The sequence below is a fragment of the Mesocricetus auratus genome, unplaced genomic scaffold, assembly GCF_017639785.1.
Source record: "Mesocricetus auratus isolate SY011 unplaced genomic scaffold, BCM_Maur_2.0 Super-Scaffold_100014, whole genome shotgun sequence".
NCBI classification, from domain to species: Eukaryota; Metazoa; Chordata; class Mammalia; order Rodentia; family Cricetidae; genus Mesocricetus; species Mesocricetus auratus.
Window position 1 is genome coordinate 71,400,710 of NW_024429197.1, and position 16,163 is coordinate 71,416,872.

General features: G+C 41.8%; 1 protein-coding gene across 4 annotated transcripts in view; it reads left to right on the forward strand.

Moving 5' to 3' along the window:
* Astn2 (astrotactin 2) overlaps positions 1-16,163 on the forward strand; it is a 972,600-nt gene that overhangs the window by 701,115 nt on the left and 255,322 nt on the right. The gene's annotated exons all lie outside the window — the stretch shown is intronic.

Genomic DNA, 16,163 nt, shown 5'->3' on the forward strand with positions numbered 1-16,163 from the left:
GCTTCCAAGTTTTCAGATTCCTCATGCTTAACGAGAGATAGTAATTCCCTCTCTCAAAACCTTTAAGGGAATGAGATGAAATAATGCAGGTAAAATTCCAAAACTTAGTGGGTACATGAAAAACAGTAGCTTGAAATAAAATGAAAATTATAAACATCAGCTAAAGATTCTAGACTGGCCCCAACCTTTCCTAATGTGCAACCTCAATCTCTGTTTTGGCCTATCAACTACCTGTGCCAATGGAAGAGGGCAACATTTGTGAATGTCTTTTCAATTCAGCAGGAGTGTGTACCTTCTTCTGGACTAGAAAGACCATGCCAGGGAAAAGATCAAATAGGACCTGAAAAACAACCATGACATTGGATGGATGACCACCCTCTTATCCTACCATCTTCCCCAGGAAGCAAAGAAGGAATGAGTATACACGCCTCCTTTATGGAAGGGAGAAGAGAAAGTGGGCTCTCTGACCCACATAGTCATCAGTGAAGACATTGGGGACAGAATCCCAACCTGGGCCTAGAGCTGCTTTCCCTATAGTCAGTATCTCCAGCCATCAGAAGTAAATGTCCTGGCCCTGTCCAGGCCTATAGATCTTGTATGCTAGTTCTTCCCAAATGAAGAGTGACGCTGGGAGAAGAATTCAGCGTAGTTAGCAGTGACTCCTGTAGAAACAAAAAGGGACTTGAGATTTTTCTTCCCTGTAATAGAGGAAATGTAAAAGCCAGAACAATACCCCCTGGACATTCCAAAGATGAGTGGAAAGATACAGCCAGGTAGGAAGAGTTTATCAATCACCAGATGAGAACTTTGGCTTCTGCCAGGCTGAAGGATCCTGGAGGACTAAGCAGGTCAATAATGTGGTATCTGAACTAACACTGATCCAGGAAAAGTGGGCCCTAAATGCAAGTAAGCATCTGAAGTCATCCCTGGAAGCTAGGAATCCTAGGCAAGGTTAGCATGCACATTGTTCAGCCTGCCAGGTTCCTATAACCATCACCTGTGCTCTCTTGTCTTTCTCCAAGTCCACATGACATTCAGAGTGTCCTATGTCTGAATTATACTTGCAAAACATGTTTCTGTATTCCTCCCTTCCCCTCAGAGGGGCTTTATTTCATTGCTTGCCTTGATATCTGCATTCTCTACTTATCTGTGACATTGATATTGAGTCTTCAGTTATGATTGTATGTTTATAAATTCATTCATGAGTAATATCTTTCATTTGGGAATAAAATAAAGTTTCATAGTCACCTGGGCCCTCGTTAAAATCACAGGCATACATTGGGCAACCTGTGTGATCCTAGACAAATTGATTCACTCTCTGAGACAGTTTCCACATTTGCAAGCAGAGTGGTTATATCATCTGTATAAGAAAATAAATCAGTGGATAGATGTGTCTAGTACTGAGCTGGAACAACTAATTTTTATCCTCATCCCTCTGTCTCCTGTACCCATTTAGATCACAGTGTTTCCAGGTGTGTATTTAGAGGCATGAACTGGAGTGTAGAGGAGATGTAATTGAGACTATGCTACTATCACTTGTCAGTTGATACAGTTGATACAGGATCAGGAATGGTTCAGATTGGTCTAGGGTGGGGAGTGCCCCAGTGAGTTCAGCTACAATGTTAGAACCAGAGGATGGGGCTGTAGAGGTGAACTAGAGAGGAATCAACCAGGGTTTGTGACACTTTCTATTATGTTCTAGACTGTGGTAGATACATAAATTCCCAGTCTCATGGGTTAGTTTATGGTTGTCTTTTATATTGTGCAGAAAGTGACTTTATAGTGGATGGATATTAATATGTGAAATGATTGTTCAACCTCTGTGAATGAACAGAGTGCAGGAAAAAAAAGCAGGAAGAAAAAAGGAGAGCCCAAATCTAAGGAAGTAGAGAAAATCTGGAAGCAAACCATGATCAGGCCTCTTCCGAGCTTAAGGCCTCCCAGGCCTTTATCCCCTCTGCAATGACAATCTGTCCACATCCCCAGTTTTGAAATCTCATGCATCTGTGGTGTAGAGAGATATCCCTACAGATAAATACCCTTATTAAAGTTGTTTTATCTCTACTATAATTTTCCAGGCCAATTCCAGGGAATGCATTTCCATCTGAATTACCATGCACTTCTGAATGTCAACTGGAATATTCCTGGGCTAATTTTTGGAAAAGTCTTTGGCTGTTTGAAAGGCAGACCCCAGACATCAGGCTGTGGGGCGGAGATTACGAAGCTGTAGTCAAATGTCACTTCCTCTTGTGCAGACAGTTGTGGCTAAGGGCTGTTGTAAGCTAGAGAACTCTCCAGAGCTCTCTGTTTCCCAAGGGATCTTGCTTCAAAGACATCCAGGAGACATGAAAGGGCTTGTTCTGGGGATCTGAGACCTCAGGGTGCCAGATGACTTCCCCAGTGATTTCATAGCCTGGGGCCATGATTTCCCTTCTCATCCTGCTTGACCTTTCAGTAGCATTTGACAGTCTGCTGCCTCCAGCTTTGTCACTCTCTTATACATCCCCAGGATAATTGACCAGATGGCTAAGCTCCAATGGCTCCATCAGTTTGACACATAAACATAACCATCACAGATAAAATGGGAGGTCTTGTTATGTTGTTCATTGGATTCAAACTCCTGGAGGTCTTATCATTGCACTGAGGATAACTTTTAAACACATTGCCATGGCCTCAGGGCCCTATAGGTGCCATCTGGCTCCATCCAACCTCTTCAGCACCATATGCCCATGTGTTCTCTACCTTTCAGTCTTATTACCCTCCTTCAGATCCTAGAAAAATCCATAGTCTCTCTGAAACTCAGCCTTCTTCTGGGTTTTGACCTTTATAGTCTAAATCACTTTAGATCAGTGAACTCAAGTGTCATCTTTTGCAAGAGATCTTTCAAGATAGATAGGTCTAGGGGAAGCATCTTCATTTCATTCTCATTGAAGGGTTGTACATATAACTAACCTCAATATGTAACTTTACAGTCATAGTTGGTGTTTATCTCTGTTTCCTCCCTGGATGCTCCATGAGGGCAGAGACCTGCCTGCTTGATAAACACTTGTAGCATCATGCTTAATGGTTGATTCAGCAACGTTTATTGAAGAAATGAATTAATAAATAAGCCTGGGGGAGTCATATATATCTTAGCAACTTAGTCTAAGTGTTGTTTCTTTTTGTATTTTATTGGGGAAGAAAGTGTACATAACCTTCTTGCAGTCCCAAAGAGAATCTGCTTAGGAAGACTGGGGGCTACTGACCTGCAGCAATACTTTATGGAAGACCTCACAGTGGTGATTTGGACTCAGAAAAATCTGGCTCCTTCATTGCCAAGTTGCATGAACTTTGGGCCTACCTTTTTCCTCGACTGTAGCATGGGTTTAAATGCTCAGCCGGGAACACTTGGGACCGACATGGGATTGGGAGCTGGCCAAATGTCCCTTTTCCTTTGCCTTGTGTCCTGGCTTCTGTGCAGATGATTGTGGGGTTGGTCTAGCAATGAGATAGTGTTATTTCTTTTAACAAGTAAGGAGAGATGGGAGGAGGTTAAATATAAGCTGGACACTTACTTTGCAGCATACCAGAGGAGAGGAGCCAACTTATTTCTTCTCAGAGCCATGCAAAAAGACGATACAGGATGTGGTTCATTAAACACAAATAGGCCCATGAGATTGCTGTTTCCACAAGATGAAATTGCCAAAAAAAAGCATTTGTTCCCCGTTTTAGATTGAGTCCATCTGGAACGGAACACCCCAGTCTTTTTTCCTATGGGTGTATACTGAGAATTATAATCCTTTCCTCCTGTTCAGCACAGTGCATCTTACAAGACACTTTCACATACGTTACTTCACCCAATTTACTCTTCACAGCACTTGTCTGTGAGGTAGGCATTGTTATCTGCATTTCACGCTTGAGGAAACCAAGGCTCTGAAGGCTGAGGTGACTCCTCAAGGGTTCGCAACAGGGAGTTTGGCAGAGCAGAGATTTGAACCCAGGCTGCTTTAATCACAAAATCGGGGCCCATCCAACTATATCACAGCAGCCGCATTGAGCTCTTTAGATGTTAGCATCAAACCCAGGGGAACCATTTGTTCTCTTGTTCCATTTCTCTTATGTCAGTTGAAAGAAGGGAGGAACGCTAAGACTCAGAGCTTAGCTCTCGGCCTGGGCCAATGTAAAAATACTCTTTCCTCACCAATTATCCTCAGGACAACTTGCTTCCAAATCTTAGTTTAGAGGCAGCATTATTATGTAAAGCAAACAAAACAAAAACAAAACCTTAAAAGGTCAGCGTGAGAAGAAACACTAGAAATACTCAAGCCCCGTCTGCTTAGGATCATGACAGCTGGATGATAAGAAATGCTTGAAATACTGTGTTGAAAGAGAGTCTGGGCTAGGACCCACCTCAGTAGTGAAGAATACGGAGATCTCTTAGCAATGTCTGCCAGGGCCTGAGACTAGGAAATATTGATGCATGTGTGAGGTGATTTCCTTTCCTGTGCACGTTAGTCAGCCCCATTCTTCATATGAGAGAGGTGAGGTCAGTTTAGGCAGACTTGGTATCCACAGTCATAAAGGGGAAAACAATGAACTGGAAGAACTTTTTGGTCAGACTTCTAGTTGCTAAAACCTCATACATATTCATAAACAACAGTCGTTCGTTGGCAGATTGTTAATAGTATATATATATGTATATATATATATGTATGAACACACACACACGCACACATATAGTGTGTGTGTATACAAAAGCAAACACAAATTGTACCATCCCTGAAGCTCTGAGAACTTATGGGGACTCACTTAAGGGAACAGTCCTTAGTAGAAACAATAAGAGATTGCCATAATGATAAGTTAGTTATCTCAATTATATTTGAACTGGATCCAAATCCCATTGGCTATGTCATAGAATCAGGTGTGGGATGCGAGGACTAAGGTGATAGATAGGGGTGTTAGAAAGGACATCTCTCTGTTAGCAGTATTGTGCCAGGAATATGAAGTTTCCTTGGGTTCAATTATGGGGCTTTTGCTCTAGGTTCTTCCCTTTCTCCGTGAGAATAAATGGTCTGGATAGAGGACACACTCACTGAAGCGTCTGTCTTCCCCAGGCTAAGGTCAACCTGAGGGGCGCCCTGCTCACAGTTCTCAGGGATGCCACAAACACATTTTCAGTTTTCTCTTTGCCCTAGGTGATAGTTTTTCTCCATCCTCCCTTACCTCCCCAGCATTCTGTAGTCATGTTTTGACTTCCTACCATACGCCATGCTTTATGAGACAGCTAAGAATCAGAAGGTAGGACAGATGCAGTTGTTTCTGCTGAGAGATTTGCAGCCAAACAGGGGAAAGTAACATACAGAATAGCTAAACTTCTTTATTTTTAATTTTATTTTTAACCCTAAATCTAACAAATAAATTAGTTCCAACATTACAATAGTTCCCACTTTTGTTTCCTCCCCTAAACCCTCACATATATCCTTCCTTGCTCTCCTTTAATGAGGCCAAGGCGCGTGTAAAGGCACGGAAGCTGGGGAGCAGAGGTACAGGGATGAGGGATGGACCCCTGAACCTCCAAAGGAGTTCATGGAGTTTCTTTGTATGCCTAGCAGAGCACTGAGGGTGGGGTGGTTTCCATTAAGAAACTGCAGAGGATGAAGGCAAAGTTACATGTGAGGAAAGGCCTGACACATCAGAGCACCGTTTAAACATCCTGGGACAGTTGCGTCTAATAGTCCTTATGTCTCCTTACAGAACATTGGATGTTGCTATTCCTCCAATTACTAAGTCCTTAGAGAAGTTTTCATATCTCCACGATGAGAAATTTCACAAACAGGAAGGATTAAATCACCAGATACAAATAAAGTATAAACAAGAGCCCAGCAAGGAAGCACCAAGTAATGGCTGTGAAAGCATCTTCATCACACTTGGAGGCTCTGAAGATGGCATGAGTTCCTGGATGACCCATTGGTCCACAGTAGGAACTCAGTGTGAGTCAGTCATTGGTACCCTCTCAGTAAACACACACACACACACACACACACACACACACACACACACACACACCAGGCTATGTGCGAGACATCTTGGATCAAGGTGTTTTGTACTCTAAACCTTAATTTTTGTAATCTTTAAAGTGAGCCCAGTAACACTTGTGTTGGATTATTGTTATGAGGATAAGAACTAAACAAAACAATATTCATAAAGTGACTACCATTGCACTTGACATATAATAAATGCCAGGAAATGCTAACTATTATTATTTTTCAATCATTATCAAGATATAACTAATCCAGTGATGATCGTTCATATTATTAGTTTTCCCAAGCAAAAAGCATAATTACGTATCTCTCTCTATTCATGACTACAGTCGTAAAAGATGTGTTCCCTCCTTTCACTGTATTTCCTAAAACATGAATGATCCGGTTAATCTGAGAACTTTTGAAGATGAGCTCTGCATGAACCAGGTAGTAGGAATAGAAGAAAGCAATGCCTAGCCTGGAGTGAAAGTGGGGTGTGAGAACTGTGCTTATATTGTTCAAGAGTATAAGTGTAGGAGAGGAGGGAGAGTCTCTGTGTGTGTCTCTGGGTGTGTGCGTGCACATTCCAGCAAGAAATGTAGAATCCGCTTGTTGTCAACATAGCTGATAATAGACAAAAGCAGAATACCATTCCAAGACTCCAGGATTCTTTGACTCCAAAATCTACATGACCCTTGACATTCTTATCACAACAGATACCATGTACCGGAATTCACAACCTAGGATGGTTGTTGAACACTTTACATTCCATTTAATTGAATTTTTACAGCTTTACACGTTGGTATATTTATGAGTAAGAAACTAAGATGTGGGGGAGCAAAGGAATAAAATAAGTTATAAAAAGCCATGGAGATGGCAAATGGGAACTTCTCTTCCTTTCTCTATGTTTTCTTGCTTCGATACCCTCATCATTTACATTTTGATATCATTTAGTCATAGGGAGTGATTCAGAAAGTGTTCGTTCTGAGAAGCATTTCTGTCTGCAATAAATCAAAGTACTTAGTCAGGGAGAGTGAAGAAAGAGGCAAACAGATCTGTGTGATTTCAACCTACGGGATCCTAACTAGCCGGCTAGCTGGGTCTAGTGTCAGCTCTGCTCTGGGACAGAGGGCAAATTCTAAGTCAGGTCAAAACTGGCATGGCCATTGAGAAACTGAGTTGGCACTGACCTTACCAGATATGCCAGGCTTGACCTCAAGCTTTCTCCTCAGAGTCCTTGTTCTCTACGACCTGATTCCCTCCCTCTCCATGGATGCCCTGGAATATAGAAGCTGGTTTCTTTGTGAGATCATGACTGAAAGGCCCTTACAGTCTGGTGCATAAAAATAATTAGTGCTTTAAGAGGGAAATATCCTTAATGTAATACAGTTATCAGCAGAGAAGAAAGTAACAAGCCAGGAGCAAGCAAAGGCCATTTAAAGCTTCTGCACATCAGTTACTGGCACTTTCACTTTAGAATTTCTCTCTAGTGTAAGGCAAAGGCTTGGCTTGGGGTGGGAAGAGGTATATGTGGGATGCTATATTAGAATCAAGAAAAATCTAACCTAGTAAGCTACAGTAGAGTTGCAAGGAATAGATCAATAGCAGCTTAAAGCTCAGTTGTCCTAAGGATAAAAAAAAAGAATGAGTGGGAAAAATATTCTTTGCTAGTTTAATGTATGATGATGAATTAGCTTTGCATCATTATAAAACTATCTGATCCAAGCTTACATATGAAGACATTTATTTAACTCACGGTTTTGGATTTCCAAAGCCCTCAACTCAGTCAGAAACCTTTGATTTGGTGTTTGGATAGGCGTGAGTAACCGTGGTAGGTGCTTGCACTGGGGCAAGAAGTTACATCATGAATCAGAAATCAGAAGACAAGATGAGGCCAGATGAAGGCCCTTTAGAAAATCATTTCCAGAAAATTAATAAGGAACCTCATTAGCAACTCCTCCTGAGGGCGTCCTTCTAGTAACCTAAGGACGTCCCACCCAGCTTCATACCCTAAAGGTTTCACTGCTTCTCAACTCTGAAAACCAAGCCTGCAGTTGTAATGGGCACTTGGTGTGGGGAAGGACTCAACTATGTGCAAGCTTTAGCAAATGAGGACCTTACGATTGAATCATGGAAGGTAAGACATAAGGAATGATTAAAAGTTCCAAGTTTCCAGGCTCAGGGTCCTGGATGCCTGCTAGTGCCCCATCGGTAGAGTGAGGAATGGACATCCAATGTGACAGAGCTGAAGTCATCATCCAGCACACTGAGTCTGAGGCCCATAGAACTATAAAATTGGCGAAACAAAAAGGCAATCACATATACATCAATCCAGTAACAAGAAGGCTAAGGCCTGAAAAATACAAAATTGGGACTCAGTTGCATGATGTTGAAATCACAGAATAGAAGTTAAGTTCCTCTTTGCAATTTGTTTCTCTGGAGAGCTACTCCACCATCAGACTCTGTATTGTTTCTGACTTTTTATTTATATAATCTTTATTGCAATCAGACAGGCTGCCTATGCTGTTCAGTTTGGGCTCAGTTTTATTTGGGCAAAACATTGTAGGATATTTAAGAATAGTCATCATACATACTAAGTGGCTGGAATTCATTGATAAGAAAAAGGTGTATCTGTGGCTATTATCATCAGAGTAACATGGAAGGGTTTTGCTTGATTTTTTTCTCTTGCACCTTCATTACTGTCTCTGACTGGCCCTGGTACATCTACTCCTCATTCTATGGCCCTTCTTCCAATGTATCAATTAGTGCAAGTTTATTCTCCTGAATCCGGCTTCTAAATCCTGGATCAGGTGAAATGATAAGTGTACCCTACCCATCTGTATCCCTTGAGCCATGCCATTTAGCTTTCTTCCTAGTATCTTTACAGAATCATTAAGTATGTCAAACAACTTTCACATCCCGAGGCTTAAGAGATTTATAGGTTTAGTATTTTTAAGTTTTAATATTGGATGTCATTCCATATGGCTGCTCTGAAATTAAACTTACCATATACTCATATATCATATTATGAAGTCATTTTCAATATCAAATTCTAAAGCTTTATTGTCACTCTGAAGCAGAAGGGTGCACCCTTCATACCAAATCATATTGAGGCTGGTGGTGAAGCATATACATTACAGGATATGAAATGATGTATTGCTTATATAATCCAACTTTTGGGGAGGCTCCCCATAGCTTGAGAGGACAAGAAAGAGGATTAGCTTGCCTTTTTTGTTTTTGTGCTTATATTTTAATTACAACATTACTCTCTTCCCTTTTCTCTCTCCAAAAACTGAATGTCCTTCCTTGTTCTCCTTCAAAGTCATGGCCTCTTTGTTTTCACCAAGTGTTATTGCAAGCATGTATGCATCCTGCTCCCAGTTTTACTCAGTTGCCTGTAGTTCCCTGTGTAGAGTTGAGGCCCCATGGCTTCAATCCATCCACGTTGGCATGCTTGTTGGAGTCCTCGTTGTTCAACTGGCTTGGCTTTTCTACAATGACGGTAATGGGGAGTGAGGGTAGGACTGAACTTTGTCCCACATATTGTATGGGACTTGCATAGCTTGCTCTGGCATCCAAGGTGGAAATACCTACACTTTATTAGCAGTCTGCCCAGATGTGAGTCTAAAGAGGATGAGAGGGACACTGGGCTTGAAACCTTTCTGCAATTAATATGCAAGGTGGATTTAGAACCTTTATTGAAATCCACTCCTGACATTTGATGGCTGGCTGAAACATGTGCTGTGTTGTTAAACGGAATTTGAACTTGCTTGGTTGTCTATGAGCTCTACAGCATGTATCTAGGAGGAAGCGAAAGTTCAAGTAAATCCTTTTAAAGAGGTGGACTGTGAGGGGGGAATGAGTGCACACTCTCTAGTAGTCATGTCTGGAATGCTGGACAGAATAAGGAATGCATTGACATAGATTTAGTACGTGCACAGCTAATGTTGATTTATATTATGGAAAGCAATTCAGTGTTGTTTCACCAAAAAGAGGTCTTGGGTAGGGACCTATTTTTCCTGCCATTGGTTGGGACAGATAAGCAGCTCACTGGTAGTGGTCCAAGAGTATTGTGGCTCTGGGTGAGGGCACGACCATTGAGGTGCTCTCCCGACAGGTATACTAGTAAAATGGGCAAGCTCGCCCAGTCTTTTAAAACAGGCACAGGAACTTTAACACTTGGCAGCTGTTGGTCAGAGCTAGTAATTTCAGCAATACTTAGCATGGTAGCCTTAATAGGTGTACCCTCCACATTAGGATTACAACAATGCACTGTAAGGAGCCATTTATTCTTTGTGGGCTTAAGAACAGTCTAAATTGAGCCATTAGATGGTGAAGCTGTGGGGATAATAACTCTTCTCTAAGTAGGTCTGCTACATGGGTTTCAAACCTCAAAGGTCTTCTTTTCATTTAAGCTGGGCCATACTAACCATTTTACTTAACAAGAGGATGGGGAAGTCCATGCAGTCCCATTTTGGCAAGGCAGCTGCTTAGAATCCAAGACTTAATTCAACTTTATTACTCATTTGGTCAACATGTCCATGCCTACTGTGGGATAGTCAGGGTAACGGGTAATCTGGGTGATGGGAAATTAAGCCAAAGCTGTTATGTTTGTTGACTAAATTGAGACACACATAGTTATCATCCTTAAGTGTCCTGAAATGTTCTCAGTAGAGCTGCCCTAAGATTACAGGGCACCCTGTTTAAATTCGGGGGGGTTCTCAGATGAAGCTAAAATTTGTGCCCCATTATTAACAACACAAGAGTTTTGTCCATTTCAATAAATGTTAAAAGTTAATTCACAAGGCAGGTTGTAGAGACATAAAAGCCAATTAGCAACTTTTCTATCTTATTTTGGTGTGGCAATATAAATAATTTTAGTAAAGTTTGGAGTTCCAACTTGGTCAGACCAAAGACCTGTTTCTTTCATTGCTATTGTCTGTCTTCCTGCTTATATTTCCTCTTCTAGTCCCAGACATGCTATTAGCAGGGCTAGGCTCGCCTAGCTAACTTTAAAAGGGTCTAAGATGCTGGGCTTAAGTCACATTTGAACTCATTCCTTGGCCACACTGTACAGGCGCTATGGATGCCTTGGGGATGATTCTTCTCTAAGTAGGTCTGACATATGGGTTCCAAACTTCAGCTCTAACTCTGAGAATCTGACCTATTTTGACAAACACACTCTCTGCAGTCATCTGGACCCATCTGCTTTTAGGAGTATTGTCTGTCATAGTCCACAAAGCTTTCCTCCACATGGGTAACCTATAGGCCTCTATAGTGCACAGGCTATTACCTTTTTCCAGGAGTGTTATACAGAATGGGGGTGATGCCTGGTAGGGACAAGTGACCAAAGATACAGGTTAAAGGTCATTCTTCTGAGTCTTTGTTTCAGTCACAGCTTGTGCTAGTATTCAAACTTTTCAGAGACCTCAGGTCTGGGCTGACACATGATTAGCAGGATTAGTGCTTTTTTTCTGGAATGACCATCAACCTAGTTGAGTGCATCTATGATAACTGGTAGGGCTCAGCAAATGCAGCCAGTCACCACGGCCCAGGTGACAAGAGCACGATAGCCCTTCCAGAACTAGTTAGCCAACTGAACCAAATCCTGAAGCCCTCTAATGGTAGTGATTACCTAGACCCCCAGCTTGCTGCCTCAACTACTGTAGCCATCCCCACAAAGAAGAACCTTTTTACCAAAAACTCGTTTCCAGTGTTGAAATCAATGGCAATACTCGCACACTAAACAGACATGACAATGTTTATTAACCAAACAGGAGGCTTTCCAGAAGGAATGCTGGACTCCTAGGAAGGTCCAAGAACTACCTGAGCAGGCAAATCAGACCAGCCTGGTTTTAGTAGGTTGGAGGTAGAGAAGACAAGGGATCTTTCATTCACAGACTGTGGCCTGGGAGCTTCAATCAGTGCAGGTAGCCAAGGCACGAGGACTTGAGCTATCTTATCAGCTTGTCTGGCTAGGGGCTCAAAAGCAGCAATAGTAAAGTTAAAAACTTCAAGCAAAAATTAAAAAAAAATAATGGGTGAAACTCTACTACAAAGTAACAGAGCACAAGACTCATTTGGTTAATGCTTTTGAGGAGAAGTGGTTTCACATTATTTCATGATCTTAAATTATTATTTAGGGGACAATTCCAAACCAGTGATTCTGACTAACTCTGTCTTTACCCTTTGTCACCGAGATCCTAGATTCTGATCACAAATGAAGCCTCACTGATCCTCACAGTCAATGAAGGGATTGGTGAGGCTCGGCCCTGGATACCCCTTAATGCTCATGGTGCAAGTGACTTCTTTAGCTCTTGGGCTCCTCACTCTGCCCTGCTTTTAATGTGCTGGCTCACTCCCATTCTTCCCTCTAACACTATGCTTTCTTTGTAATGGTCTCCTACTTTAAAGGCGCTTCAGCAAGCAGAGTCCCTCAGTCAGCATTTTTTCCTGCGACACTTGGCGTATTTCGTCTCACACTATTTATCTAACCCTTCAGTGTATTTGTTTGGTTTACATTATTTTATTTTGGCAGTCAGAATACAAGCTATATGGCTGGGAGGGTCATGATTGATCTGTCTTTGCACGCATTACTCATACAACTATTGCTGATAATACAGTAGATGTCCCGTGTGTTTAATGAGCAGATGAATGAATGAATTATTCTTCAGGCCCTATTATTCTTGAAAATATGTGATGTTGTTATAACCAAGTAAACAGTAAATCACTAGAGGGAACTTCTGATTTCCATTCTATAGAAAACAAAAGCCCATGTATTTGACATATACAAACTGTTAATATCTTTCAGTCAGGATTTTTCCTTTGGTGTTGGGGCAGATAGTTTCCTCACCAATTCCTATCCTCCTAGTGACATAAACGAGAGTAGCTTTCAAGTACACAGTTTAGCTCACATGTGGTTTCAGAACTGCTGTGTAGTCAGCCCCTTTCCAGCTACCATTTCTTCATCACTGTCTAGGAAAGTGGGAACCAGGATACAGTACCGAGGAAGAAACCGACTGCGAGGCCCTGTGACTGATTATAGCACTAGTAAGCAGGGAAGCAGGACAAAGAGCAGCACGTTCCACTCCTAAAGTCCAGGTTATAACCGTATGTCTTCCCACTTCTTCCCCAGAATGCCGTCTATGGTGGCATTTTGAATTGAATATTGAATACTGAATTGAAAGAAAACTCATTGTATGCTAGCTGAGTAGCAAACATGCATGATACCAAGTTAAAATTTTTCCTCCATGCACCCATTTAAAATCCCAATTCCCAGAACCCATCTACCTCTGAGTCAAGATGTCACCTTACTGCTTTATTGAAATTAGAGTAGGATCTAGGCAGCTTTCCTGGTGGGATGAGTTCTGCCTTCACCATTCCAGAAGTCCCACTCTTGGTTCAATTGGCCTTTTAATTAAGAAGCCAGGCCATGTTGAACAAACCACTGCTTCACCAACATCAGCCTGGAATTTCGTGCCAGCATTTACATGAAGAATGTGGAGCAGCTTCCCACAAAAGGGAAGGCTTTGCCCTCTACAATAACATTTTCTTAATTGGGCACTTTTACAAATACCACGGCATTATTATCTTTTAATTCACATAACCTTCACCCTTTGAGATGTAAACTGCCACTTCCTTTTACTAGACAGGGAAACTATAGTTTAGCAGCGTTACAACTTGCTAATAACTGAGGCAAAGTTACAATAGCTAGAGAACAGAAAGAATTGTACTGAGTTGAGACAAATCCCAAGATGTTGGGTTTGGCTTGTTTTTTTCCTGCCTTCTATTTTCCATGATCTCACATTAAAATTGTATCAAAGTGAACCACAGTTTATATTAGGGAAAAGTTCAGATCATAGCTGTAACAGACTTTACTGGTTTCCCCCAATACCCAGTGTATAAAAACCAATGTTGTGAGGTCACCTGAAGTCCTACAAATACATACACAGGAAAGACAGAGCCTCTAGTCAGCAAGCCTTACTAAATCCAGTCATCTTCCCACTTGAAAACATTGCCAGTCCAAGCACAGCCTCCACAAGCTTGCATTTAGATGGGGTTCTATCAGCGTTAATATTGACAAGATGAAGCTGTAGTCTGCAGTCTGGGAGTGCATTTTGCTCAACTGCTTTTTATCTTACCATCAGCCTGCTTATAAAGTACATCCAAGCACCCTGTTTCATGGCTGTGATTTGTTGTGCAATCCCCGGAAGGGTTGTACATCCCCATTTGTTAACCAACCTCCCTCCTGCTTGAACGTAGAGGAAGATCCGAGTCTCACATGAGATCTCCTATGGGGCTGGGTAGTGCTGCTCTTAAGAGGCCATCAATTAGGACTACACAAACCTCATGACCACTTCAATCTTGCCTTATGGCAGAAACACTACAAAATTCAAGCCAAGTTCACTGTGCTTAACAGTGGAGTGGTCTTCTGTACTCTTGACGACTGAATTGTACTCTCCCTATAACTCAGTGTATAGATGGCCTACAAAGAAGTACATAGTAGCAGAACGAGTTCAAACACTACAAGAAAGATGCTGGAACTAATTAATAAACTAATTAATAATAGTCTCATTTTTCTTTTAAACACTGGGCAGCGTACCTAACCTCTAGTACTTAACAAAAAACAGATGGAATGAATGCCCCTGTATTTTAAATTCTCAAAGAATGACATGGGAGCAAGGGTCAGATCAACCAATTGGCTGTCAATTGCTCTTCTTAGACATCGTTCAAGGGGCTTGCCTGGGAATCTCTTTATTCAGTGTAGGGGAACTGCACTAGGAAGTCTTAGAACCCAGGTAGAAAACTGAATGATGTGAACATATTGTAAAGGAGGCACGGTGCCGGGTATTGACCTTGGTAAAGCTCAGACCCATGGGCAAACAGTGGCATGGGACTTTAAACATTAGCTAGCACCTAGAAAGGGGAGGCACATTAGGACACTTGAGGCTGGGGCATGAAACAGCTGGGGAAAGTTCCAGTTGTCAAATGTAAGCCTAGAAAGCAAGGATGTTGGCAAAACAAAAAAAGACAGTTTGACAGGGAACACTATACCAGCTCACAATACCAGCGCTCTTGTGCAACTGGAGAAGGGACTAGTGTTTATCAAGTAAAAGCACTCTGGCGACTGGGCCAGGCATTTTTCACACCCATATTCTCCTACCTTTTCTAGACACAGAGGGCATGTTTTTTCCGTTTTCTTTGGTAAGCAAAAAGTAGTTTCCATAACTAGTAAGATGGAACTAGAAGATCACCGTGCTGTAGCTCAATGGGTTCCAGAAAGTGTTCTATAGGTTCCTAAAAGGCTGCAATGGTAGCATAGGAGTTGTGGTAAGGAGAACCCCCGATCTGTGTCTAGAGTCATTGCTCTTAGTTGGTTTCACAGGACAGAGTTGTCTGCACGTAAGACTTCACTTGTGTAAGGGGGTTGTCACTGTGAAGGACAAAAACTGAACTGCTATGATTAAATGCTTCTTGGGGCCATATTCTGTTTATTTACTCAACATAGTACATAGCTGCAAAGTCATTGTATTCAGCATGGCCTGATACCAAAAGGGAAAGTCAGCCAGACCATGCCATCAGATACCTGCTCTATTTGAAAGGCAAGACATGACGGTGCTGCAGAGATGGGAGAAATCAACATGCTGAATGGAAAGGCAGCCAAAGCATTCCTGGCCCTGCTTCTCTCTCAAGCTAACCTATAGCACTGAACTCATTCTCTCACTGCACACTATGTGGCAAAGGTTTCAGTTGTTGCTACTCCCTACACAAATCCCTACAGTCTGCTTCTGGAAGCCACCACAGACAGAGCAGCCCTAGCTGATTGAATCATTGTGATGCACTTTTAATTGAACCAATTTCTTCCCAATTCTATCATTTTAGAATATCAGATGCAATTTCATTATCAAAATATGGAGCCTTCTCTAACTGAAAGCAAGAAAAACTAGTTCACCACCATGCTATTTCTTTACCTACCCTCTGACAGAACCACCAACAAACAATTTGGGGGTCACTTAAGTTTAGCAACCTTGTTTGTAGGAAAGCGTTATGTTTAGCTTTTGGCTTGTAATCACTCCTGCACCTAAGATCAAGATATGTTGGTTGGTAGATGTGGAAGCCTGTGAAATCTCATCACACATTCTCACTTCTAGTCTGTAGCACACA